The sequence below is a fragment of the Eriocheir sinensis genome, chromosome 68, assembly GCF_024679095.1.
Source record: "Eriocheir sinensis breed Jianghai 21 chromosome 68, ASM2467909v1, whole genome shotgun sequence".
Lineage (NCBI taxonomy): Eukaryota > Metazoa > Arthropoda > Malacostraca > Decapoda > Varunidae > Eriocheir > Eriocheir sinensis.
The window spans coordinates 3,334,937-3,340,061 of record NC_066576.1 but is presented as its reverse complement, the minus strand read 5'-3'; the positions used below and the strand labels follow the sequence as shown (position 1 = coordinate 3,340,061).

Below are 5,125 nucleotides of genomic sequence, written 5' to 3'. Positions count from 1 at the left end.
CATACTGGAATGAACCAAGGAATTGTAGCCCTACTGCCGTTCTTTAAAACTATGTGATCATGTTTTTTCTTCCAAACTCATTGTTTTAGCACGCACGCTGGCTTCCATCAGTAATGATGATATATATACATTGAGTCATTGGTTTGTAGGGGGAAAGAGTGGGTGAATATAATTATCTCGGTCTAACTTATACTGTTTATTATACCGCTATTCGCAGAAATATCTTTCTCTGCTCCGATTGCAACGCTGCCTCGTTCAAAAATCATAACACCTCCGCGGCCGCCACGTTTACCAGCCGGAGCCTCAAATCATGTCCTTTGTGGTGATAAAGAGGACACAGCCTGGTGTGAAGCTACATTTATTACGGAAGGATGCCAGCCGGGGTAAGTGATATATATATAAATAATGATAATGTGGAAATTCTAATTTTCACGCTGACAGCTGTTCTGAACTTGCTAACTGCATGCCTCCCCTCCTCCCGCGGCAAGAGGCCGAATGGCCTACACACGGCAGCTCCAGATTCCTCCCCATTACCACCTGTCAGCCTCGTCCATGTAGCTATCCAGTCTACTCTTAAAACAAGCTATCGTCCCTGCACTCACTATGTGATCGCGGAATCTATTCCATTCCCCCACCACCCTATTATTAAACCAATGCCTGCCCATTTCCCTCCTAAATCTATACTTTTCTTATTTAAGTCAATTACTGCATGTTCTATCTTGCCAAACATCTTATGCAAAAGTTAATCAGCATATCTCCACTCTTTCATCCCTTACACTGATAAACTGGAACAGCCTTCCATTGTCCGCATTTCCTCCTGCCTATAATTTGACCTTCAAGAAGAGTGTATCAAGACTCTACTTTTGTCTGTTTGGGAGTGGTGAGTAGTGGGGCTTTTTTTTCTAGTACGCTTTGTTGCTCTTGAGCTGTCTCCTTTGTTTAAAGAAAATAATAGTTAAATAAATGGAAGTTGGCCGCCAATGCTTCCAACACATTTTGGTGCCATATCTACAAGTGGCTGGTGACTGTAAGCATCTCAGCAACCTGCATGCATCTATGCCATTCCTATCATGGTGCATGGAGCAAGCTTCACATAACACCCAGACAGAGACAGTTTAATTATGGTTACATATCAGACTCAGTTTATTGCTCAGTCTATTAGATGCAGTGCTGTTAATATTGTAAGTGGTAGTATTAGTACAATTAATGTATTTATTTTAATTAATTTATCAATATTTATTTATTATATTCTTAGTGTTTGAAAATTCCAATACTAGCATTAAGATAAACAAAAATATCAGAAATATATTTACACTCATTAATTATTATTGCTTTTCTTATTATTACTTCCTTCAATGTCCTGGCACTTTGACATCTAGTGTTTTTCTGTCTAGCAGCCAAAATTGTGGTCTTTCTGAATGTGTATGTCCTAAGTCTTCATTGGTGTATCTAGCTATATAACAAAAATCTGCATCTCTCTCTCTTCTCATCCAGTTGTCCCCGTACATCCTTTCAGTATCCAAAGAATTTCAATCTACATCTTGTAATCACTCAACTAATGCAGTGCAATCCTCATCTCTGTATTTTACCGTGTGGACATACTCTTTCCTTCCATGTTCCACTGTCGTATGTTATTCCACATCTAACACAACCACATCCCAACAGATCCGAACACGTCCGATATCATCCAAGAGAATGTGGCAGCTGAAGGGGGAGAGGCCAAGGGTGAAGACATTTAGCCACCCCCCCTGAAGTACATGGCATCATTCAACCCTCTTGGTGAGCTGCAGGAATGTGCTTCCCATTGCAGTGCACCAGCTCCATGTACTGATTTTGGTATGAATACTTCATCTAGTGTTTGTTGATTGTTGTGATATTAATCTAATTATGACTTCACAAAATAGACTGTGCAAGTCACTTGACACATGCCCTGCTCAACATCACTTTTAAGTTGTAGAATTCCTTCATATGGATGCTGATTCATGTATCCTGAAATGATTGGATATTGATTGTCTTAACATTTTTTTTTGTCCATGATCACTGAACCATGTTACGGTATGTCTTTGGGTGAAGATCCAGGAAATGAGTTTTTGGGAGGACGTCAGACTTTTTGCGGGTGGAAGGAGCATTAGCATTACCGATTAGCCATTCTAGGCAGTCCTGGTCTTGAAAAACTGGTGAAGTGACCTAAATCAATGGGTATAACGGCCTGGACTTTGTGCCAAAGCATTGTTTTAGCCGCAGCGCGCTTTTGAGCTAGTTTTCCTGTATCACTCAGGAACATTGGGGGGGCCTGGGCCCCCCTTTGGATCCACCAATGTAGCTATGTCTTATAATATATCTATCCTTTACAGTCTGATGGTGCATCCTTCTAGGTTGTCAAGTTTTAGTAGCTACTCATGAGAAGTATTCCTTATAATGATCATTGATTTCCAGATGGTTTGCACTAAAAAAAGTGTCGTGTAACCTGCCGCAAATAATAATCAGCTGTAGTCAACCCTTGCTTTAAAGAACCAATATGGAGGAAGGGGGTGATGTTATATCCAAAAATCTTTACATCTGAAGTAATCCAACCTTTTGTGTATAATAAACTTTGTTTGTTACATGAACTTAAAGTTCACAATTTCCATACATGATTCTTTTTTCCTTGTATTTGATGATTAATCCTGACATGTATTTCCATTATCAGTAGGTAATATATAGTAACAAGACAATAATACACATTATAACAATGTATATATTATAGCCCAATGAGTGCACGAGATCATTTACCTCATCAGTGACGCCAAGTCCAGGAGTCCTTCCCTAAATTCTTTGCCCAAATTTGTGACACCAAGTATAATAACTAGTTTTAGTGACCATTTGCATCCAATTTTCACTTTGATTAAAAAATTGCCTCTCAACAGGTGTGAACTTGATGGGGTTGGAGGAAACTCGACTCGGCCATCAAGCTCACCACAATATAGTAAGGAACCTCTTGTTCTCAGTGATAATTTATCCTCTTTAGTTACTATTCCGTGTTGCTTTAATCACAACTAATGTGTTGGAAACATTACAGCTTAATAACATACTTCACATCTCTGCATACAAATTGAGTTCAATATTTAACTGTTACACCAGTAGGCTTCTTATCTAAAAAAAAAAAGGTATGTAAAAAGGTTGAAATTTTGAATGATATATTTAAACTCTTTATTATGTTTCTATGGCTGTAGTACCGTTACGATTAGTCGAGTGATCAGCATATGGGTCTTATGTTTTTGATAGCATAGGTTCAAATTTTGCCATAGGCTGGCAATTGATAGTAACAGTAGTGTCCACAGATATCTACCTGTTTCTTGTTTATCCTGTTCCACTTTAAACCATGACTGGCCAATCTTTGAAGAGGTAGCATAACCTTGAAGTGCCACTAACAAACCTTTGTCCGTTCTTCTGATGTGATCCTTTTTTATTTATTTATTTATTTATTTTTTTTTTCCCACCTGCCTATAGCGCCGGTAGGTTTTCTTCAGGCGCCTGGCGGTCGGCCCAGGCCCGTCATGATGCAGGCTTTTTTTTTTTATAGTGGTGCCATTTAGTATTGGCTCATGCTGCCGCCCAGAACTCATTCTTGATTCACTTGGATGGTTTAGCAGGGCTTAGGTATGACTAACATTGCAGAAACAGGGAATTTTTATATTTTAGTGTGGCAACACATTGACAAATGTTTTAGTATGGACTGAACATCAAAGATATATATGGTAAATGGGTGCTTGTAGATCTTGACATTATATCTGTCAAGAGTCTCCAGTTGTATCCTCTCCCCCATCTCTCCTGAAAATATTACTCTTGTCAGGCAATCTAAGTGAAGCCTTCCATCGATGCTGGCGTGCAGACATAATGTCAATGCTTAGATTCACTGTCCTTATAGCACTGAAAATAATGCAATTACATGCACATATTTTATTATTTAGAATTGTGATTAATTGTGATTAAATATTTTTTCATGTATTTTCAGACATGAAAAGTGAAAATTGTTGCACACAACAGTCTGTCGTCTGCACCGGGAGGCAAGGCAGCTCAAAGCCCAGGCTGTTACAACTCCTGGGCAGTTTTTGCCCAGAGCCAGCAATTTTTTAGATCCAATAGGGATGGATTTTTTATGAGGTCAGGTTCAACATGCTGCAAGATGCCAAGATCTAAGCCTAGTAGGAGATATGGGTTACAAGAGGAGGTTTGCTCTGGCCTTATACTATCAAAGTCCAAATGCTAATAGATTTCTGAGCACAGTATTTCACTTGTCTTCAGTTTCAACACTTCAATCATGACTCAGGGGTATTTCAGTACATGTTGGCTGGAGCAAACAGACTCTGACAGCCCTGCAGCAAAGAGCACAGGCTTTGTCAAAAGAAGAGAAACCGTGGGATTTGCCATTATTTAGTATTACTCTTGTTACGCTAAGAATTTTTTCCCATATACTTTGCCAAATATTGCAAGTAATGCACCATTGTTGGGCTTGCTTGTTATAAATCATATCTTGTTCAATTAACAAGCTTTGGGTGTCTGCCACTTTCCAGTTGTAATGCAAGGAATCATTTATCTTCCCTGCTAGATATCACACATAATGCACCATTGTTGGTTTTGCCTGTTATAAATCAGATCTTGTTCAGTTAACAAGCTTTAGGTGTCTGCCACTTTCCAATTGTAATGCAAGGAATCCCCTGCCAGATATCGCATGTAATGCACCATTGTTGGTTTTGCCTATTATAAATCAGATCTTGTTCAGTTCACAAGCTTTGAATATCTGCCATTGTTTATTTCAGGTGTAATGCTTGGAAGCATTTGTTCTCTTCCCTACCCAACAGTATGCAATGCTTTATTGTGGATTTTGCCTGTAATATTTAATCTTGTTCAGGTAGCAAGCTTTTGGTGTCTGCCTTACCTAATATGTCCTGCAGTGACACTTGGCTTGGTTTCATAATGTGAAATACAGCATGTAATTTCATCACACTAAGTGTCTATCATCACGTGTCTGGCATCATTAATGTGGCTTCCAGGAGTAATCTTGTTTGTATTACAGCTTGCAAATTTTTTTCTGCTTTATATGATATACATAATCACATAGGTATGATTTACAAAATGTAATGGC

At 38.8% G+C, this 5,125-nt stretch overlaps 1 long non-coding RNA gene across 1 annotated transcript; it reads left to right on the top strand.

Annotated features, from left to right (window-relative positions):
- Positions 1-322: 322 nt before the first annotated feature.
- Positions 323-4,187, top strand: LOC126988091 (uncharacterized). The gene is made up of 4 exons (XR_007741448.1): positions 323-383; positions 1,666-1,836; positions 2,907-2,965; positions 3,995-4,187. It is a non-coding gene; the product is annotated as an uncharacterized LOC126988091 (long non-coding RNA).
- Positions 4,188-5,125: the final 938 nt, after the last annotated feature.